A 22746-nucleotide genomic window follows, 5' to 3' on the forward strand; every position below is an offset into this window, starting at 1 on the left:
AGCCATCCTCCACTCACTCGTCCATCTAGCCATCCAACAGACCTTTATTGAGCGCCTGCCGTGAGCCAACTTATGCTCTAGCCACTTTGCATTCCATTCTCTTGGGACAGGAGTTCACACGATTACATAAAGACCCTGCCTAGAGCTTTATGAATACTTAGGTCATTTAGTCCTCCTGGCAAACATAAAGTCAGAACCCTTCTTATTCCCAATTAACAGATGAGAAAACTGAAGCTCGGAGATGCGAACTTACTCAAGACCACTGAGAGGCGGTGAGGAGGAACCTAGGCCAGAATCTTGACTTCCAGGCTCACAATGCTCGCCACATGTCTGTGGGCTGCAGGTCGCACTGTTTGGTGACTGGTATTTTAATGTCCCTGTGCCTGTACATTTCCTGTACAAATGTACAATGTCCCTGTACATTTCCAGTGCCAGAGGGTGGGGACCATGGGTCGTGTTGGCCTGGTGTGGCTTGGCATCAGTGACCACCCAAGCACAGAAGGAACTGGGAAAGCGGGAGCACCCGCTTGCTCCCACACTCACGTTCCGTTTGCATTTGCAGGGGCCTTGCCCAGCCCGAAACACCAAGGTCTTCTAAAGAGTGCAGGCTTTGCTCATGGCTAACGCCCTAACCTTGCTCAGGGCCTGTTTGCAGCACAAAGCTTTGTCCATGAGGTAGACCCAAGGCAGGTCGGGGGCTGTCCAAGGATACCTGGCTAGAGGCAAGTGAGGGCCAGAGGGAAGGGTTTTTGGGTCTGCGCCTGGACCCAGAAGGGGAAACCAGGGGAAGGGGGCTGATGAGGCTGAGCCCAACACTCTGGGTCCCTGAAGCCAGCTCAAGCCCCCTCCCACCAGCACACGCTGGCCTGAGGGGCTGAGGACATTTGCCTGCTGCCTCGGAGCCCAGGCCAGGGGTCCTGACCCCATTCATACCCGTCCCTCGGAATGTGGAGTTGGTCTTTGCTTCCTGCACACTAAGTTCCCGGCTCTCTGTGGATTGGGGTGTCCTCTTTGTTTCCCTGACCAGGCCCCCTGGCCGTTCCTCTCTGTTCATCTCCCATCCAGAGCCTTGCACCATACTAGCCGGGCTAGCCCCTCCCTGCCCTCAGTGGCATCGAGAGTCACCTTGTAAGATCCAGGTGGAATGTGAGCATTCCAGGCTGCCTGGTCTTTATCTGACCACTGACTCCCCCACCTCTCATTATATGTGAGATTGGGAAGGGCAGACAGGCTCGAAGCAGGGGATGGTCGCGCAGACCTGGGTGTGCTGGCCTTCAGAGGACAGGAATGAACCCAGGTATGAGGGGGACCCCTCCAGCCAGGCCTCACCCACCACCCCCTTCACAGGTACATGTTTGAACCTGTGCCCGCCTGTCACGTAGACACAGGCCCTCCGTCCCATTTTACAGCTGAGCAGTCTATGGCTCAGAGAGGTGAGGGGCCTGTCCAGTCACAGCTAGCCCAGGTATCCAGCTGCACATCTCTCTGCCCCTTCCTCTGCACAGAGTCAGAACCACAAAGGTTATAGAGCCTGGAGGTCCTGTCTTATGAGCAGAGAGTCAGGGCCAGGGCAGGTGCTGGACAGAAAGGCGCAGGCCTGCCCAAAGGGGTCAAGTCCAAGCCCAGGAGAGCCTCTGCCTGCACCTGCAGCAAAAGGCCAGAGGCACACCCTCCCGGGTCTGTCAACACTGAGTCCTGGCACTAAGACGTGGGTGGCCCCTGAGCTCAGCCTTTCTGGGCCAGTGCCCTGAGCAGGGGGCAGACTTGTTAAGGCCAAAGGCAAGGCCAGCCACTGCCTTCTCTGGCATGGACGTCAGCTCCCGGTGCCCGCTCAGCTCACGGCCACAGCCCTCAGCTTCTAGAGGCCCTGGCATCATAATAGAGTGTAAATTGCACCTTTCAGAGATGCCTGATGGATAACCAAGAAGCACTTGGGAGGCAGGGACCCAAGGCCTTTCCGTTCCTCTGTCTGTGGGTCTCATCCATCTTGGCTCAAGTCTCCCCTGCCGCCCCTTCCTCAAGGCCGCCAATGCTGAGCCCTCTGGCTCCGGAAAAGCAAGGCGGGGCCTGGGCTGGGGAGGAAGGAGCCCATTAATTGCCCGGGTGCCAGGCAGCTGTTTTATTCTCTTGTTGTGTGTTTGATGGTTTATGTGGCTGTCAAATTAAACCTGGTAAATTGCCCGTCTTTTACAGGATCACTTGTTGCACGGATCCTACAGACTTCAGCATGGTGTCAGCTCCATGGTGACCCACCAGCTCCATGACTGACAGCAGGACCCTTGGTGTGCCATGGGGGAGTGGGGGTGGGGAGCAGTGAGATGGCTCAGATTGGAGGTATCCCGACCCCCGTTAGCCGAGGGGGTACCTGGGGCATCATTCTTGGCATTCTTCATTAGTCGCCAGCTCCCGCCATCTTACAGGCCAGAGAAACCTGGGTTTGAGTCCTGCCTCTGCCACTTCCAGGCTGTGTGATCTTGAGCAAGTTTCTTGCCCTTTCTGAGCTTCAGTTTCCCCATCTACAAATGTGGTCACAGTAATTCCCCTTACAGAGGAACTTGCTACTTAGGATTCAATGAAATAATATGTGTGAAGTACCCCTTTTTAAGTGCAACCTGTATGTAACATATGCGTGAGGTTTAAAAGCTACTGTAATTCTCCAACTTCTCTAGGCACATTGGTCTAGCTTCCGTGTTACCTGCTTGCCTCTTTCCCCTGTTCCCCATGGCCCTTTCTTCACTCCCCTGCCCTTGCTGTGCCTCCAGGGTAGACTGGGAGCCTGTAGGCCCTGCTGCTTCCTGGCAGGACTCCTTGTCCATGGCTGTGATGCTGGGTCCTCCCCACCTCACACTGTGCATCCCCTCCCCCTAAGCTAGGGTGGAAGCACTGACCCTACATCTGGGCCACCAGCACCAGGCCCCTCCTTTGTGACCCTAGCCTGTTCCAGCCCCTCCCTCATCGGGGCATCGGGGCCCAGGGTGGGGATGTGAGTGGGTTGGGCCCCCTGGAACTCTGAGACATAGCCCACCCCTGGTTCCTGAGGCCCCACGTTCCCTAGTGCTCCCTCTGGGCCTTTGCACACGCTGTACCCACTCCTTGGACACCAACATACCCTCCCCTGTTTGGGCCTCACCAGGCCAGCTTCTACTCCTCCCCAGGCCTCAGCTTGGACGTCCCCTCCATGAAGCTTTCCCTGACCCTCCACAAGGCTGAGTCCATGCCTGGCTCTGCTCCCACACCCACTTGACTGGTGGTAGTAGGTGCTAAGTAACATCTATAAATATCTGCCAGCTGGATAGAGGCACCTCCCTGTTGGAGACCCTGGGCCTCTGGCGCTCTGCCCTGGTATCCTCCCCAGATCCCACTGAGCTGGGGCTGTCAGAGTGAGAGCAACATGCTGGGGGCTGGAAGCCACAGCCCTCAGGCCCTTCTAACCCTGCTACACAACTCCGCCCCCGGTCTGTCTACTGGTGCCATTGAGAACTTGTAATGCATGGGGGGTGGGGGTGGGGCTTCTTTTAAAACCTAAAGTTAATTATTTTTCTAATTTCATGCTGTATGCATTATGCATCAGCAGTTATCACTGGCAGTAATTGCAGGCAAGTATGCAAATCCACTGAACATGTACTTCGAGTTTACCTTCCTGCGTGGGCCGCCTGGGTGGTGCCTGGTGCCCAGATGTCCTGAACTTCAGAGAATTCAAATCACCTTAAAAACCAAGACTTTAAAATCAGGTCTTAGGAGGTTAATTATATTGATAATAGTGTTCAACATTAAACTGTTCAGGGCCAGGAGGAGATGGGGGGGCATGAGAGGAGACACGTGTAATTTTGTGTCTTTCTCTCCACGTATTATTTAATAAGATGTTCCTGCACCTGATATTTCCGTTAGTCTGTGTGCCATTTTTAGTAAAGCTGCCTAGGCTGAGGCTTAATTCTTGTTGGGAAGGAGAAAGGAGAGGCTGGGGAGTTTCAGAAGGTAGGAGACAGGCCTGAGGATCTTTGTTCTGGGGGCTCGGAGGAAAAAGGGCACTGTTTGCTGGGCTGGTGACAGCTCCATAGAACAGGGCAGGCAGGGGTCCCCAAGATCGGTGCTGCTGGGCTCCTGGCAGCCAGGGGCCGAGAGAGCAGGGTGACCTGGAAAGACTGGGCATGGAAATGCGTACTTATTTTTTCATTTTATTGTTTTTAGCTGAGCCATCCTGCCACCTGTTGGCAGCTCAGCCGCAGCTCAGCTCGGGCCGGGACTCGAACCGCTGTTGCTCAGAGCTCAAACTCTTGAGCGAGCTCTTAACCAACTGAGCCACTCGGCCGGCCCTTGGAAATACATACCTATAATGAAGCACAGGCTTGGAGCTGGGTGGGGGTGGGGCCACCTGATGCTGGGTGGCATCCTCCACAAGCAGGCCCTGCTCCTGGGGAAAAACCCCCTATTTATTTATCACACGTCAACTGTCCAGCCCTTCCCTCTAGACTGTAAAGTCCTGTGAGTCACAATATGTTCTATCTTGTTGATGGGCCCAGCATGGAGCCTGGCCCAGGAGGTACTCATAAACATCTGTTTTATGAATGAATGAATGAATGAATGAATGAATGAATGAATGGGGACGCCAAGAGGGAGGCTCCCGAATCTGAAACTCAGGACTGGACATCAGGAGAAAAGAGGGAAGGTGTCCTTCCTTCAACCCTACCCTGGAGGTAACAGTAAGCCTGGTGCCCTCACCATGGCGGCCCAGAGAGGCAAAGGGACTGGTGTGAATTACAGAGCGTGTGCTGCAGGAGCTGGACACAAACCCAGACCTGGGGCTCGCTGTCCAGTGCTCTTACCTGATCCTCTCAGCTGCCCAGGAGGGAGCAAAGCCAGGGAGGACCCCTGCTGTCTTCACCCATCTCCTCTGATATGGGGTGGCCAACCCTGCACGGCCCAACTGCAGGCCCGCCTCAAGTTGTCAGAGGCTGGCCCCACTTTCTTAGAGATGTCCCTTCCCTCCCGCCCCCACAGAAATGCACAGGGTGGAACCTGCACAGGGTCCTGGTATCATAGAGGGAGAGGATCTCAGAGATTGTCTCCTTTTCATAAAGGAGGGAAAAAAATCAAGGCCCAGAGCAGGGAAGGACAGGTCCAGGGCATAGAGAACTCCCAGCAGGCACAGACAGCCCTCTCCCTGCCCACCTCCTCTGGCCTTGGCACTGAACTCTCAAACCCTTTCCTGAGGTTGGCATGGGAAGTGATGGACAGTGTCCGATTGAAGCAGGTCTTGTGGGGGCTGGGCTGTCTCCCCCACCAGTGGGTCTGCAGCCCCTCTGACCCTATGGGATCAGGTCCCATGTAGCTGCCCAGCCAGAGTGCCTGCTGTATGCTGGGCCCTTCACAAACTCTTGTCCTTTCCAGCTGGCCACTGCCCTGTGGAGCCTGTGACCCCAGGGCACAGAGGGGAGCACACTCAGGGTGGGGAAGGGACGTGCCCAAGGTCACACCTCTCACAACTGGGGGGCCAGGGCGCCAACCCACATCTGACTGGCCCCACAGCCCAATTCTGAGGCACAGCTGGCCACTGAGTAGATTTTCCATAAATGTTTCGGGTATAAGCCTGGGGACCATAACTGGCGACTCCCTCTGGCATGGCCTCAGTCCCAGGAATGACCATTTCAACCTCTTCTAGGGGCTTAGAGGAGAGTAAGGACAAGTAACAGGCAGGCGGAGAGGCTGACGGGCAGGGGCCCTGCTGCCAGGCTGGCACCTTTCTAATAAATAACGGCAAATAGCCCATCCGCAGGGCATCTTTCACGCCGGTGGCTAATAACACGCTATTAGTGCCCTGCAGACGCATCCATGCTGGGCCGCGCTGACGAACGTCCCAGCCCGGGTGCAGCCATAAATCAGCCCCCCTCCTGGGGAAGCGCACAGGGAAGTGTCATTTTCCATCTTGGTAATGAATTGGGGCTCCCCTGCCTGGCCCAGGGTACTGCCTCCACTCCCGGTTGCCTGGGATTTGTGTTTGGGGAGGCTCAAGCCTTCCCTCCGGGCTTCTGGGGAGCCCGAGAACTGGGCCTTGCCCCCAGGCAGGACCCTGCCCCTCACTGGGCCTAGCCCTGGCAGTTCCTTCAATGTTGACTAGGAGGGGGCACTCACTGCCTGCCGTGTGACCTTAGGGCACTCCCTGCCCTTCTCTGGGCAATAAAAGGGCTGACCTGGAAGCCAGAACAGATGATGCCCAAGGCTGACAGGAGCAGGGCCTTGGATGGTGGCTTTGGATCAACCCTACTCTGAGTTCTCCTGGCCAGGGCTGAGGTCACCAAAGGTCCTGCCTCCCTAAGACCTCATTGCTGACCCCTTTAGGCATAACTTCAAGTGAGACCTTCCTCCAAGGACAACAGGAGCCTGCAGGATGGGTGGGGGTGCAGCAGTTTACTCCGTGAAAGGCCACTCCCTTAAACTCTGGGACCATCCACCCTGGAGTATAGCCCAGAAGCATGGGGCCACCAGGTAGCAAATGACCCCTCCCCTGGCAAGCAGAAGCCTCTCGCTGCCTGAACTTCACGTGTGGAGATGGAGCTGCAGACCTGGGGATCTCCGTGAGGCCCCAGTGCCACCCAGCCCGGGAAGAGGGCAGGCCCAGCCGTCTCAAGCTATGTATGCCCTCTCTGGGCACAAGGAGCCCCTGGGCCTTCCTGGCCCCTGGAGCCCTTTCCCAGCCACCTTACCTCCTTCACTGCAGCCCTGGAGCCTGCTGGGTCTGGCTGAGGCCACTGCTCTGGATGCTGTGCTCAGGTCCAGGGGGGCCTGGACCGTGCTCACATTCCGGCTCGTGGCCCTGGCACTCTGGGTGCAGACCGCAGACCTGGGGTGCTGGGAGGCGCCGGGGATGCCCCGGGGTGCAGGTGGGAGACCCTGTGCTTGGCTCTGCTGGGCTCCTTGCAGTCAGACTTGGCTGTGTTTGTGGAGCAGCTTCCTCCTCGCCCCAGGCCGTGGGCACTGCTGGCCTCTGCCCCCAAGTGAGGGGCCTGCAGAGGCGCCCCCCTGCAGCCCCGGGACTTCTGTGCACGGCCCGAGTGCGTTCTGGGCCTCCGCTCCCCAGGCATGCCCTATGGCCTGGCGCCCATCCCGGGAGGCTGGCCGCTCGCTGCCCCCTTTGAACTTTCACCCTTTTGTCTGCTGGCCGCCACCCCCTCTTCCGAAAGGCTTCTGCGTGGCTTTTGCCCCCTTTTCTTTACCAAGTTTCTTTTTTTTTTTCTTTAATCCCTTTAAATCACTTGGCAGAATGGGCTGTGGTACAGAGAGTGTTCTTGTGTGACACAGCTGAGAGGGAGCTGCTCTCCAAAGAATCGGTATTCCTGCCACTCAGGCTATGTCTCCGGGGGGAACGGGGGGTCCATTACCCGCTGAGGAGTTCAGATGTTCACCGCGGGGCTGAGCTGCTGACATGCGCCGCCGAGCTGTCAGGCCCCACAGGCCCCTCTTTGGGAAGATGCTTGGGGTGGGGGTGGTAGGGGCTCAGTCCCGCTTGGCTGCTCCTGTTTGTAGAGAGGTTTTGTTGCCGGGGCGGGAAGGGGGAAGGCAGGTTATTCCTGCCTCAGCCCCTGGTCTTGTCTGTCCAAAAAGGAGTCCTTTTCCCCCACTGCCTGCCTCCTCACCTGTCAAAAACAATACAAGTGATTAAGCTCCTGGTTATCGGCAGCCAGGGCTGCAGCCCCTCTCCTCCTATTCCCTGGAACCTGCCTCTTGAACGCCACCTTCCCACGAGCTCGGAGGGGGCTGAGATTTCTCTCAGCCACCTTCTTTCTCTTTTCAAACCCAGATAACAAACAGCTGGCCATGCACAGCCCCCTTCCTCGCAGTGCCCTGCTTCTCCTTTTCCTGGGGGTGGGAGGACTGGGAACAGAAAAAGGAAGTTCTGAGAGCTCCTGGCCCTGCAGGGGCCGCCCGCCAGCCCAGAGCTGGCTCTGCTTCCCACAGCACCTGCTCCTCTTGCTAATGTCATTCAAAAGATCCAACTGGGCCACCGTGGCCTCGGCTTCCAGAACAAGCACTGCCTTTCCCCTCCATGGGGAGCAGGAGCATCAGGGAACCGGGGAAGTTGTGTCCCTCCCTCCCTCCTGTAACCCCAAGTCGGGTCAGCGCTCCACACCCACAGCTGCCGTCCCACAGAGACCCGGGGGGCAGGGCTGGCTGTTGACTGCCTAGAGCCCTCCGTTGCCTCTCATTAGTGCGGCAGGTTGAGGGCCCCGTGTCCCGGTGTCCGTATTCCCCCTGCAGGAGCCCCTCTTTGGAAAAGGGCTTTCATTACACATCTGAAAGTGTCAGCTCTGGTTTGAAATCGGATCCAGATGGGCTCAGCTGCATCTGGGCACTTTTCTTTGTAGGGCTGAAGGTGGCTGGTTTGAGAAATGCTTGTTGTCTGGGACTGTTCCAAAATCAAATCAAGGATTTTTAGGGTGCATGTTTTAATAAGGCCAGAACCCAGACTGGGGGCTCACGGCCCACTGGGTGCCCAGCCTGGTGGGGAGTGCATCCAGGAAGAGGGGCAGGTGGAGTGCAGGCTGAGGCCGATGCGGTTGACAGATAGGGGGAGGTCTTGGGATAAGCTTCCCCAGGGGCAGGGAGGTTTAAGAACCGGCAAGCCCCAGGGGACATCAGTCCAGAATGGCCAGGGCCTGGTAAACAGTCGAGGTGTGGGCAGGCAGGTGGTGTACGGCCCCCTGAGAGGAGGCAGGGTGGGGGGTGGACAGCAGGGAGGATATGGACAGAGTCCCCACATGAGGGGTGATGCTGGGCTCCAGCATGGGCTCTTATTGCCATTACACCCGTGGAATTTCATCCAATTATAAATTGTAATTTCTCTATGAAAACGAGAGATGGAAAGAGTCCAATGAGGTCATCTGCCTCCCTGGCTGGGGCGAGGAAATTGTTTTATACCGCCGGGGGGTGGGGTCGGAGGCAGCAGTGTCCTCGGAGCCCAGAGGCTGCAGCCAGGCATGGCCGCTGGTCCCCCAAGACAGAGAGAGACCACCTGAGTTCTGCTTTCGAAATTATGATTGTAGGAAGGCAGCTTCATCCTGCTGGCATCAGGCCCTTCCCACAGCCCTCAGGCTCAGGGCAGCGCGCCTATGGCAGCCTCCAAGGCCTCACAAGGCCTGGCCCTGCCCGATCTACTGGCCTTGTATCCTGTCACTTCCCCAACACCCCGAGCTGGAGCCCACTGGGTCCTACCCCAAGCTGTTCCCCTCCTGCAAGAATGTATCCAACATCACTGCTCACCTCCTGTATTGGGTTGCCCTACTCCCTGTGTGTGTGGTCACACAAACCACGACAGCAGTGACAGTATCTTCAAAAGAACTATCTCCCTGGTTCAAGGAAGGGGCTGCATCTGCTTGACTGAGGCTGATCACTGAGACAGCACCTGGCTCAGTGCCGTCCACATAGTAGGTGCTTAAATGCACTCAGTGAACCCGCTCTGCTTCTTCATTTAGAAAACCAAGGGTCCAAGCGAGGCTCTGGCTAGTCCAGCTTTGTTCATCCTGGGTCTGCCTTCCCTGCTGCCCTGCTCCCCCTCCACTGCTGCCGCTGCCTTCCCTGTGGTTCTGCAAAGCCTCCTGGGAACCCCAGGCCCACTGCATGCCCCAGACCCCACTGAGGCTACTGGACTCCTCGAGTGTTTCTGCGTTGGGTGAGTGGCTGCCTCTCGGGCATCCACTAGAGTGTGTTTTTTATGCCAAGGTCACCCCGCTGGGCAGTGCTTGGAGGTGTGAGCTCTTTCCACATGTGGGTGCGTAATGATGACTGGTAGTAGCCTCCTGCACTCACTGGGTCCAGGAATGAATATGTAAATTCGCCCTCTTGGCAAACACCTACCATCAGAGCCATCGAGTCCCCGGTAGGCACGCGATTGGATCGAGTAAGCCAAAGCCACACAGTGCAAATGAAGGTAGTGGTGGCATGTGGACTTTCTATGTGGTTGGTCAAGCTGGCCAAGGACAAAATGAACATGTGGGGTCCCAAGGGCTCAGTAACCGGGGGCCCCTCTTTGGCCCCCGCCTCTCTGGCCAGCTTGTGGGCACTCTCCCCACAAGACAGCCTCTGCCCACTCCGACCTCACCTCGCCTTTTCCCGTTCCCACAGGCTCCAGGTCTGGCCTTTGTGTTTGGGTGCCAGAGAACCATTTTTTTGGGTCAACATAATAAAAGCTTCCATTTGTAACTGCTTGAGATGCTTACACGGTTTTACTTTTTGTTATAAATAACAACATCATAACCGTATTAAAAGAAATTTGAAAGGGGGGAAAGAAAGCCAAGTGCACAATCCCACATCTCTACACCGCTCTGCATTTGGGACAGATCTACCCAGACATATACGCCATTTACAAAGGGACAATGTGCTTTATCCTTTTCCAGGTCATTTCTGCTTTGCCATCTCCCCTGAGCCTTGGAACAACCCACCATGGCTGGCAGAGCAGGAAGGACCATCCCCACTGTGCAGGTGCAGTGACACTGAGAAAGGGGGGACTTATCCAAGGTTGTATGACCTACATGACAGCCAGAGCCTCGACTGCAGGCCCGTTCCCTTCTCCCTGCACATCGCCAAGTCTTAGCACAACAGAAACACACCGTCAACCAAACATAAGGTGGCCCCTGGGCCCACTGCACAGAGAAACCTTGGGTTTCTCCTGAGGCCCTCTGATGCAGTCATCCATCCATTCATTCCTCCTATCTCCCTCCATCCACCTCTCCATCCATCCATCTACCTGTCCATCTTTCCGTCCGTCTATCCATCTCTCCATTCATCTAAAGAAGAGCCCCTGTCCTTCAGGAGCCCACGGTCCAGTGGAGAGGCCACTGGTTTGCAAAGGGCCACAGTGTGAGACACACAGGGCATTATGGGAGCAAAAGGCCCAGGCTTGGGGACCGTATGGATCACAGGGGGCTTCCTGGAGAAGGTGACCCTGTGCTGTGGTTCAGGGGTCCTCCAGACTCCCATGTCGTGATAGTCACATGTGAGCTCAGTGGCAAGCTAGCATGGGGCAGGTGTGGCCGGTTTCCCCTGGACACCTGTCCATCTTCTAGAGCCACTGCCCCACCTTGGGACCTCAGAGCTCCCCTCGCAGTGGAAACGCTTCTCGTGTCAATTCCTAGCTGACTGAAAGATCACTCCTCACTGATATTATTTTCTATATTAGCAATTAGCTCTCCTGCTTCATTTCAACCTATGGCTCTTAGGACGGATTTTTATGTCTGTGTCATTAATCAGACGCCTGGGGTATGCTGCTGGAAACCTGGTGGGCTTTATGGCTGGTGACTTAGCCAAGTGGCATTTTAAATGAACACCACGCCCGCCCCCTCCCTAGGCAAAGAGGGCAGAGTTTAGATCATTGTAAGCCGGTCAAAGCTGGCGAGAGCTAGGAGACCCGGGGTTTTCTTTCATTTTAGACTTCCAGGCTGAGGTCAGCATCTGTATCTGACCTTTATAGATGAAAAGGCTCTTTGTGACTCAAACCTGTAGTTTGTTCGGTGGCTGCTGACTGCCTCCCACCAGGATGGCCATCCACAGGGCCTGTTCCTTCTCCCCCCCTGCAGTGCGTGGGTCACTCCTCTTGTGCTACCATGGACCTGAGGGCTGTCACAGCCATGTTCCCTCTCTCTGGGTGACAGAGGGCTGGGGGACAGGATAATAGGGAGAGCTTTTCCATTTGGGAATGTGGACTGTTCCTGTAACAGGGTCAGCACAGTAGGGAGTGGGGCAAGAAGGGCATTTCAGGCTGAGGGAACAGCGTATGCAAAGGCTCAGAGGTGGGAAGGTTTACTGAGGTGAGAAGGCTGGTGACCCAAAGCTCTGAGTTAGTGGAAGGCAGTGATATGAGCTTAAGTGAGAGATGGGATTCTGGCCTTGGAGGGAGTTTTGAATGCCTTGCTGAGGGGCCTGTCTTCATACTGAGGGCAGTGGGGAGCCAGCGAGGGTGCCGGGCAGAGAGGGGCATGACCAGGTCTGCAATTTAGAAAGATCACACTGGCTGCCATGTGGAGAATTGGAGGGTGCTGGGGTAGCTGGGAGGGGAGGCTAGGACAGTGTCCCCAGGAGCAGGGGTGGTGGCCTGGGCCGGGGGATAGGGAGCAGTGGGTTGAGGGGAAGGGGCTGACTCGGATGCCTCCCCAAAGACAAGCCTGGGGACTGAGTGGGTTCCCTCCCCTTTCTCTTCCTCACTGGAGGGTGGCTGAGTCCTCCTGTGAACACTACAGGTGTGGGTTCTATGTGCCATGGGCAGGGGCAGCCGGAAGTCCTCTGAGGGGGTGTGCTGGAGGTACCAGCTCCTCCCTTCTACATTGTGAGACTAGACGAGACGGCCCCACCCTGCCCCCTTCTCTCTCGCTCTGGCCCCCAGGCTTGGCACCACCGCAGCACAGCACCCACGTGGCAGGTGAGAAGGGAAGGAGGCGAGAGAGCCTGCATAACGCAGTGTGAACCCTTCAAGCCTCCATGCTGCTAATTAAACCGTTTCCTGACAAAACCCAGACTTTTGGGGATGGGTGTGCGAGCAAGTGTGTGAGCCAGTCTGTGGGTGGTTTCAGGAGCCCACGTTGCTGGGCCAATGAGCCTGGGCCACTGCCAGCACCCACCCTCAGAGACAGACCATTGGGAACCTGGGTGGGCAGTGCCCAGAGCAGAGAAGCCAACAGCTCCAGGGGCCCAGGGGGCAGCTCTTCTCGAACAGGGGGGAAACTGCGGGACTTCGGCCATGACAGGATGTCCCTCTTTCTCCCCCTCCCTACGTGTGTGGGTTGGAGCCAGGACCTGGGCAGCAAGGCTAGCTATATAGCCAGAGATGGCCTGGGAATTCACTCCCATCCCCTGGTGCTGGGCTGGCCGAGCAGCCCAGGGGCCAAATCTGCCTGGACTGTTGGCATCTGCCTACCCACTAGGCCCAGTAGCTCCTTCCCTGCGCTGGGGGGTCCGGAGGCTTGGCTCCACCAGTTTAGGGCACTGCCCCCACAGTGCAGCCAAGCAGTAGGGGATCTAGAAGGGCCGCTGAGTGGGCAAGGTCTCCCCTGGGCCGCTGAGAGACAGAAGAGCGCGCAGGCGCCTAAAGAGGCCTCCTGCGCCTGGCGTGCTCTCGAGCCTTTGACCTCTCCTCTCGGCAAGGGTGGGTGGCAAGAGAAACTCCAGAGCCTGGTGAGCTGCGAGAGTAGTGAGGGGGCAGGGCCAGCCAAGGGCAGCTGGCACCCAGCCTCTGGAGGGGACAGCCTTCGAGGCAGCTGCAGGTGGCCCTGCTGCTGAGAAGGAACACAGGCCATGTGGGGTCTCACAGCCCTCTCTCCACAGGCCTGCCCCGCAGCCCGCATGGATAGGGGGCAGCTTGCTCTTTGGCCCCTGCCAGCTGGTTCCCAGGAAGGAGGCCACCTGTTAGCCAGGCGCCACCCAGCAGGGCTGCTGTCACTCAGCTCCTGCACAAGAGGGCCTGTGTCTAGCCCAGGGAGGGGCCTCAGCAATGATGATTCTGGTCTAGCCACCAGTGAAGGCTAGACCTTTCTCAGGAAACGGGCCTGCTTTTGCCGGCAGAAAAGTGACTGTGCGTTCCTCACCCCTGAGCCCAGGTAGGCAGTGGGAGCCCGGAGGCGGAAGCCCTGGTCCCCTCCTGGCCACCCTGGCTCTGCGTGCTCTCCCACAGGGCCCTGATCATAGGGTGTCAGCTCCCCTCCACTGCCACCCCCTTCGCTCAGTCCACTCCCAGACTCAGATTCCTTCAGGAGCCCTATATCGTACAGACACAGGCAGGTGCCAGGGTCCAGTGTGTACCCTGGGGACCATCAGCATCCCCTCCAGACGCGTCCTCCTTAGACCTCTGCCACTGACCACAGTCAAAGCCATGAGCTGGGGATTCCAGGCCATGCACCTGCGTCCTCCAAGTTAGACACAGGTGCAACTGGGGGGAGCTGCCTTTTCTTCCAGTAGTGTCCACTTTCCTCCTGCCAGCTGTGCCAGCCTCTGGCACCCAGGGACAGTTGCCTTCTTGCCCAGCTCCCCAAGCTCTCTGGCTTCCTTACACCAGCACAAGCACATGCCAAGGGATTTTCGCCTCCGTGTTGGAAATCTCCCGTTCCCTCCCCTCCTTCCCGTAAACACGCTCTCCGGCCGGGAGTAGCACTGCACACCCAGGCCCCGTGGCCAGACTTGGTTAATGTTTACAGTGAGTGGCTCAGGAAGCTATTAGCTTCCTTTTCTTGTTGTTAATTGAAAGAGGAGAAAATGGTTGTAACACTTCAAAAGGACTTAAAGCGCAGCCTGAGAGACCCGCTGAATGGGGAGGAAGGGAAAAAAAGAGAGAGACTATTTTAAATAAATAAAGGAAGCCCACATCCCACGCAAGGGTGGACGGGTGCTCCTCTCTATCTTTGCAGACGCCTGGCTTTCCTCTGAGGGTTCCTCCTTGCCACTCATTGTGTATTTTTCTGTTCGTTTGGGAGCCTGCCTTAAGGAAACAAGGAGGGAAAAAAGGATGTATGGAGCACTTTTGTTAATAATGAGACTCTTTGAAGCTGTGGCTAGTGAGGCCCCTGGCACTTTCGCTCCTGGAGCTCACAGAACCTGGCTGTGCCTGGCAGCCAGCCGCAGGCCCAGGAGCTTCCCTGACCTGTGGCCACCAACACACGGGCACTCGCCTCCCAGGATGCAGGCCCAGACAGGGCGCTGGGCTAAAGCAATTCCCAGTTCCCTGACCTGGGTGTCGCCTCAAGGAACCACTTGGATTCAGTCCCCCCCATGGCCTCCAGGGACAGCCAAGAATGCAATCAATGGTCATGGTGGGGGCTGGGGGACTTTCTGAATCCTGCTAGACAAGGAGCTAGATGTCCAGCATTGCCAGGCCTCTGGCCTCTGCGGTTGGCCTCCCCAAGCCACTTTTCCTAGAGAAGTGATCCTTCCTGCTGCGTCTGGAGTCTGCCCCATGCTGTAAGGGACCAGCAGCTCTGCTAGTCTCACTGCAGTCAGATAGGACAGATTGGGTGACTCAAAAGGTCTTCACTCCGGAAGCCTGCCATTCAGTTCTGGCTGACAAGTGTCCCCTCCTCCAGGAAGCCCTCCCTGACCTTCCCTTGTTCCAAGCCTACTTTAGAATGTTCCTGGGACCCTGCTCTTTATCAGCCTGGACTTCTTGTGTCTGCAGAGTGAGGTGGCTGACTGAACCACACTGTTGCTGGACAGGCTGCATAAAGCAGAGACACACTGCACATCAAAGGAGATCTTCTCCACCCTGCCCCCTCCCTGCTTCTGCCCTGGTCAGATCAAACAAGAACCCTGTTCAGTCTGGACCCCACAAGATGCACAGCCACACTGCAGGGCGGGAGGCTCACGGGGGCGAGAAGTGGGCAGGGCAGTGATGGAGCAGGGGTGGGGCTGTTCAGGGAAGAGAGTGGTCCCCTGTCCTCGGTTTTCTGGACAGCTGACCCAGAAAAGGAAGACCGACCTGTCTGGGAGGCCCAGGAACTAGAAGGAGCAGGAGGGATGTACTGGGAAGAGTTCAGTTAAGGAGGAAATCTGTAACAGGCAGAGATGCCCGAAGGTGGGCTAGGCTGCCATTGCCAGGGGCGCCCAGGCCAGATGGGGACGGCCACTTGGCAGAGAGGTCAGATGAAGGTGAACACGTCAAGTGGGGCCTAGATGGCTCCCTTCCCATGGGCCTGCTCTTTCAGCCATGCTGTCACCTCCTCTGGCTAACCCACACTCAGCCTCCGTCCTCCTCCTCAGGGCTCCCCGACCCCCAGTTCTTAAGGGCAAGGCCTGTGTCAGCAGCAGTGACAACAACCATAGCTAACGTGATTGAGTTTTCAATGGCCCAGGCACACAGAGCTAAGCACTTGATGTGGATGATAATAATAATAATAATAATACAACAATAGCAGTAGCAACCCTGTATTCAGTCAGAGGCATCACCACGCAGAACCCACAGACACTATTACTGTCATTCAGTTTTCCACCTGAGGCAACAGAGCTATTCAGGATCTTGCCCAAGGTCACACATAGTGTGTCCACCGCAGAGCCCAAATGCAAACCCACTCTCGACCCGGCTATGTGCCCACAGCAGCGTCTCCTGGGTGGCCAGGGACTAGAGGGCTATGCTCAGACAGGTGGGAGGCTGGGGGCTAGAGCTCCCTCCATAGGTTCACAGTGCATATGAGGAAGTTCTGCTTCAAAGACACCAGTTTAACTCTGTTCGCTTCACTGGTTTCTTGTTAACCTCCCAGGATTTGCGTGTTCTTCAAAGTAGGCTTTGGGAGATGCCTCACGATGTTCATGAATCCACTTTACCAGTCTTTGGTAAGTGCCTGCTGTGTGCCGAGGCATGGCCCTGTGCAGGGCGACATGCAGTGGTGAGGAGAGGCGTGACCCTGCCCTTTGCATCCCAGCACCTAGCTCAGTGCCTGGCACACAGTAGGCACACACACCTTCAGCAAATGAGGGCCAAATGAGAGAGAGAATGGAGGAGGTAGATGAGCTGGACTAGGGCCGCAGGAGGCCACATGTCCTGGCCAGACACAGTGTCTGCCCTGAGCCGCCCCCATCTCCTCCTCCAGTCCTGGGCCTGGCCCTGATGCCTGGCCCTGGGCCACACCCGGCCTCAATCTTCCTATGGCATCGAGGCCCACCATGCCTCCTTGGTGGGTCAGGGCTCTCTGTCCCCACCCCAGGGCCCCCGCCAGGCACAGCAGCACCTCTTCCCTTCCCTTGAAGCTCTGTGGCTCTAGCCTTGACATTCCGATCACATCCCCCAGCCCTGCCTGGAATACTAATTCTCCCAAGATGAAACCATCTTGTTTAATTTTTTTTAAGAGCCAGGCGGAGAGAAAAGACAAGAAAAGGGGAGGCATCAGTGGGTGGAAGTTGGAGCCCTCCTCCAAGCTCTTTTCAGAGTCTCTCTGGGTGGTTGGCCTTTTTTTTTTCTTCTAAGGTTTTATTGGGGAATTGGGGGCGGGGAACAGCGTTGGGGAATCGGGGAAGGGGAACAGACAAGCCGCTGCCCCCTTGTTCTTCAGCTTAGTTGAGGATGTCGCTTCACTGGCCCAGGTTGGTTTATCATTGCGTTCTTCCCAGGTGAGGTAGATCGGTCACCAGCCACTGGATGGCCGCTCACGGCAGCTCTTGGCAGCTCACACCGGCTGCCGGCCGCTCACGCTGGCTGCTGGCCACACACGGTAGCTTATGGCAGCCCACTGCAGTAGGGGCTGCTGGCTATGTCGCCGATGACTCACGGCAGCCCAGCTCCAGGTGGAGCTGTTGTTCACCATCTTAGCTGTAGAGGGCAGTGTCACTGGCCCTCATGTGGGATCCAAACCGGGGACCTGCTGCTCAGAGCTGGTGTCCCAAGCCAATTCCTAGCCAACGCACCACTCGTCCGGCCCTGGGCGGCTGGCTTTGAGAATATGCGGTGCCACCAGCCACCCTGGATGGCCATAATGTCCCTGATGAGGGCCAGGGAGGGGGTCAGCACTATGCAGTACCACCAGCCACCCCAGGACAACCACTGATATAGGCCAAGGAGGGGGCAGCCCCGTTTTCCAGTAGGTGGGGGATAGTGGAAGGGGCCCAGGCTGGCCTTATGAATTCACCAGGGCAAGCTGTAGGCCCTGATGTGGGAAGGCTGTTTCTGAGGCCCTCAGAAGGGCGTCCCCTTAATTAAGAGTGGGCAGCCAGGCTACCTTTCCCCTGTCCATGGCTTGCAAATTAGGTTTCTGCGCAGCTCCTGTCAGAAAATGGAGCCTAAGGCCTCCCCAGATGGGGCTAGGGTAACAGTGGAGATAGATGGAGGCTGGGGAGGTGAGAGAGTGGACTTGGCGTGAGAGTCGGTGCAGGCCAAGTGCACTCAGGGAGAGCGCTTCAGAGAGAGACAACCTTGGATGAGCCCTTGACCTCCTGAGGCTTGGCTGCCTCCTTGGGCGCTGCGCTGTGGGGTGGCCACAGGGTTAGGAGGGCTGTTACAGGAAGAAGAGGCGGTTCACAGCCTGGAGTCAGAGGTCTGAGCACAGCCCGCTCCTGCAGCTTCAGAAACTGTGCCCCGGGGGGCCAGTGTGTTATCCCCTTTAAGGCCTGTGGTGAGGATCAAAGGAGGTATCACGTGAACCCCCTAAGGACCAGGCTGGCACTCTCCGCACAATATAAGTCAGCTATTATTATTATAACCCGGGAGACAGCATACTCAGTAAAGCCTCTTCCCCCGGCCTCCGCCCCTCAGCCCAACTGTCTGGGAAACCCCTGGCCCTCCCTTGGCCCTCCCGCTCACCAGCTGGGCTGACAGCTTAGCTTGGTGCCACCTCCCCCCCCCCCCAACATCCCAGTTTAACATCCTAAGGCCCCCAGAGGGAAGGATGAAATTGTCACGGCAGGAAACATGACAGAACATGAAACATGATGAAATCAGCTGTGTAAATTATGAAACCAAATCACAGCCCTGCGCTTTCCGCGGCTGGGTAAATGCTGGCTACTGCTCTGTGGGCTGGAGACCCTGTGGTGGGGGCCCTGGGGGGCCCTGAACCCCTTTACCAGCGCGCTGAGAGTGTTGGTTGCCCAGGACTCCAGCTGCCCCACCCCTCTTCCTCCAGGCAGCTGGGCCCTGCCTGCCTCAGTGAGGCAACGCTGTAGTGTGATTTCTGCTCTTGAGTTCCTCTGACCAAGACTCTGCTGGGCTCGTCCCCCGCCCTGCCGGCTCCCTGCTTCCCTTAGGTTCTTCCTGAGAGCTCGGGCGCAGGACCCTTGTCTCAGGCCCTGCTCCCCTCGGCTCCCACCGGAGACAAAACTCAAACTGCTTGGTGGAGAGACCCACTGCTGTCCCGATGCCCCATTTTAGTCTTGTGACGCTTCTGCCACAGGATGTGGGCCTGGTTGGTAGTCAGAGACGAGGCCTGGGAGCACCCTAGCTACCCACCCCCTCCTCTCCTCCTGTGATGCCTGCCCTCAGCCTCCACTTTCTGCCTCCTCCCCTGTTCCCTGGGCCGCTGGTCTCCCCCCTATCCCCCACCCCAGCATCACAGCCACCTGTGACACAGAACTGGTACGGGAGGGTGACTCCAAGCGAATGTGGCTTTTTGGCCACCTCTCCTCTACTGTGGGGGTTGTGTCATAAATTATTATCGACCTGGTGCCGGCCCGGGCTGGAGACCAGATCGGGAAATAGAGCACCAGCTCAATAATTGTGCCCTGCTGCCTGAATTTACTTATTTGTGGCTTTCCTACCCATTGGAAATGCGAGGTTAAATAACTGCTGACTATTAAATCCCCTGGGCGGGGAAAAAACACCCTCCGATCCATTTTGTGGTGACAAGCAAGGGCTGGAGCCCCACGCCCATCCCATCCGCCCTGCCGGCTCTGCATTGACTTTCCCAGCGGCCTGTCCAGTGTGGTGTCCCAGCTCTACTCCAGCAGCTAGAGGGCTCCTTCCCCATGTTACAGATGAGGAAGCCGAGGCTCACAGACTTGAGGTCCTTGCCCCCAGGTCCAGGGTGACACACAGGTCCTGGTTTGTCCAGGATTTTCCCAGTTTTAGCACACATTCCGGGCAGCCTGGGACAGTTGGTTACCCAACTGTCCATAGCGGGTAAATAGCAGAGCCAAGGCAGGCACCCTGCTCTTTCTGACCCAGAGTCTATGGGTGCTCTTAACCTCTTTGAAATGCCACCCCCTTGACCACCCCCGCCTGCATCTTGTTCCAAGGCCCGCTGGACTTTAAAAGGCTGAGCAGCTGTCCCTTCAGATCACTCCTCAGCCTACTCTGGGCCTAGGAGGCTGTTGGTCACCAGTGGGTCCCTGAACCCCTGGCTTCTGGCAGGGCCTGGCCATCAGGAGCCCCAGCAGCAGCTCAAAGGGAGAGCAGAGAGCCAGGCGGAGCATGGGTTCCCCGGCTGCATCCCTCTCTGGTGACCCTCTCTCTGGGTCGAGTCACCATGCTTCCCCTTCCCCTGCATGCTGACAGCTCCCTCCTGTCACCCAGAGAGCTTCCCCTCCTCTACTGGTGCCCCTAACCCCACCTGACTGCGTGAACAGCCCCTTCAGCACACTGATCCCCTGCCAAGTAACAGAATAGCTGCTTCCACCGTGAGCCAACTGCATGCCAGCACGTTCAACGTCTTTTACTGTCTGCACTGACTCATTTTATGCTCTTAATGACCCCATGAGGAAGCATATTGTCCCAATTTCACAGATGAGGCAACGGAGACCCAGAGAGGTTAAGTGACTTGCTTTGGGTCACACAGCTGAGATAAGAACAGCCTGGCTCTGAGCCTGTGCTGACGGAAAAACGAAAACTTAGAGATGGGGAGATCTGCTGAAGGCCAGGAGAGACAAGCTGTAAAGGGCTGTACAGCCTGGAGCCACAGGGACTCGAGGCAGTGCTGTCGGGGCTGTCAGGCAGACAATGTGCAGCCCTTTGCAGGTATCCCATGCATGGGTCCTGTGGGTACCTACCAGAGGGACGCTGGGGACAGGGTACAGAGGCCAAGGGGCTGGCATGGGGGTGCTGGGGGCCAAGATGAAAGCAGGAAGCTGAGCTGAGCCCTCCCCTCCGGGGCAGGAGGGGAGATGCAGGTACATCCTGAGAAGCCCCTGAGCTGGGCAGCTCTGCCCAGGAGAGTGCAGGGACTAAGGTGTCGCATGGCCCCACCGCAGATGGTTGTGGGCCCAGCTACCACATGCAAATGGAAGTAGAGTCAACCTTCTGTCCAAGGCGAGGCTGGTGGTTACTGAGCACCGCTGTCTGCTCTGCTAAGGCTCACCTTCACACGGGGCAGCCCCACAAGGACCGTGCTCGTGTCTCCCTTTCACAGGTCAGCAGTCTGAGGCCCCGAGCAGCCAATTCCAAAGTCTCTCAGCCTCAGAGGGGCACAGCTGGGGCTGGACCAGCCTCTCTGCCCGCAAGTCCCTCCTGTTCCTCCCCAGCCCTGCCTGGCAGCTGAGCGAGCCTCTTGACGCAGGGCCCTCCATCTCCTGGTTACGGCTCCCAGAGCACCCACCTGGTCCCTCCCCAGGGGAGGCAGTGACTTTTATCTACTTACCTGGAGGAGTCCCCAGGTGACTCAACTTTAGTTTTGCCAAACACTGTCTGAGTAACAGTCCTCTGGGTCCTGGGGTGGGAGCAGGAGACTCTGGGGAACCCAAGTGCCTATGGGAGGAGCGAGAGGAGGCCAGGAAAGGCAGACAGAGATGGGGAACAGCGCTCATGCGGGACCTGCCTGTCTAGCCATGCTGGTGACCTGGGGCAAGGCCCTCCCCGGCCCCCCCCCCCAAACAGCTGAGGAGGCCTAGAGTCCCCTTGTGACGATCCGGGCCTCTCCTGCCTCTTCCTTGCCCCAGAAATGAGGAGCCAAGCCCTTGCCGCCCGCCCTTGTCTTCTGAAACAGCCCTGAGGAAACCGGTCAGTGGGCTGCTTTAGTGCAGAGAAGGCCATCCTGGGCCATAGGTCCGGCCTCCAGCCACCACATCCAGGTTGTGGAATGAAGCTGGCAGGAAGCTGGCACCAGCTGTGCCCACTGCATGGGCCACCACCACCTCGGGGTATCAGTGGCAGCTCCTGGCAGCCTGGCCCCTGGATCCCTGCCTCCCAGCCCAGAGCTCCATCCAAAGGGTGGTGACATTGGGGGGTGTGCTAGCTTGACCCTGCCCTTCTAGTTCCCGGGGAACGTGGCTTGTTGGGTGGGAGCCAGACATACCCTGAGGGGCCCCTCTCTTGGCCTAGGTCCTCCCTGTTGCCCTGAGCAGGAGCCCCAGGGAGAACAAGGGGCTTGATTGTGGGGGGCTGGCCTGACTTACAGCCGAGGAGGGTGGAGCAGGAGGTGGAAGGGAGGAGGGAGGTCTGGATGGCGATCCCCAGGAGGGGACAACCCCCTGCCCTAATCCGCCCGTTTCCTCCCTGGGCAACCGAAGTGGCGCCCGTCTGGTCTGCTCTCAGAGGGGATGGCAGCCGGCTCGTTTCCCTCCTTACGTCCGGGGAGCCTTGCAGAGGGCCCAGCTCTGGGCACTGACGTGGGGCTCGGGCCTCCGGGATGGGGCAGGTGCGCCTCCTCCAGACCCTCAAATCCTGGGGCTCGATTAGCTGCGCCATCATTTATTTTATTGCCTTCATGGCCCACATTTGGGTGCAGGTGAAATATAATCCGGCATCGTTAACTGGTGGGGATGTTAATTGTGCTGTCCTGGTAGAAGAGAAACATGCATTTGGGGGGGCGTAGATCACAGTGACGGCCTCTTGGGAGGTGGCCGTGTGGCAGCTGTGTGGTAAAGGCCAGCAGATGCGGTGGGCCGAGGGCAGGGGGTCGTGAAGAGCGGGGAACAGGGCACCGTGCGTTAGGACTTTCCATGTTCCAGGGAGATGTCGGGGGCCGGGGAAGGGGTCTCAACATGGAAAAGGCTGTCCTGGTTTTCCCCTTTGCACCCCTGCCGTGGAGAGGAGAGGACAGCAGCAGCTCCTGCAGGGTCAGGGGAGAGCTGGCGGGCTCCCTCCCAGCACCACCCTGTGCGGGTTGCAAAAGTCACTGGAGGGGAGGATGCCAGTGCTGCCACTGCCTGGGGATCTGGGCGTGTCACAGGTTCCCCTCGGTGCTGTCATCTGCATTAGGGCATGATTTCCTTCCTTCCTTCCTTCTCTACACGTGGATTGAATTTGTACAGTCCGATACCTGAAGGCTGAGTAGGACCCGCAGGCAGGGAAAAGGCTGGCTTTGGGGCAGGACTGGGACAAGCCCGTGTGGGGGTGGGTCAGTCAGCCGGGGGTGGGGGTGG

At 57.6% G+C, this 22746-nt stretch overlaps 2 protein-coding genes across 13 annotated transcripts in view; one reads left to right on the top strand and one right to left on the bottom strand.

The window, feature by feature from the left end:
• The window catches only part of MACROD1 (mono-ADP ribosylhydrolase 1), a 142674-nt gene that overhangs the window by 43843 nt on the left and 76085 nt on the right, over nt 1-22746 (top strand). The window lies entirely within an intron of this gene.
• Nucleotides 1-22746, bottom strand: part of FLRT1 (fibronectin leucine rich transmembrane protein 1) — a 78702-nt gene that overhangs the window by 11819 nt on the left and 44137 nt on the right. For 3 of the 10 annotated variants that reach the window (XM_019645239.1, XM_019645236.1, XM_019645235.1), the window contains 2 exons: nt 21024-22160; nt 6702-7631 (listed from right to left, as the gene is read on the bottom strand). The exons of 1 other annotated variant lie outside the window; for it this stretch is intronic. The gene's annotated coding sequence lies outside the window, so the exon portion shown is untranslated. The remainder of the gene's footprint in view (nt 1-6701; nt 7632-21023; nt 22161-22746) is intronic. 6 more of the 10 variants (XM_019645240.1, XM_019645243.1, XM_019645242.1 and 3 more) reach the window with 4 other exon arrangements.

Source organism: Hipposideros armiger, unplaced genomic scaffold (assembly GCF_001890085.2).
Source record: "Hipposideros armiger isolate ML-2016 unplaced genomic scaffold, ASM189008v1 scaffold_93, whole genome shotgun sequence".
Taxonomy (NCBI): Eukaryota; Metazoa; Chordata; class Mammalia; order Chiroptera; family Hipposideridae; genus Hipposideros; species Hipposideros armiger.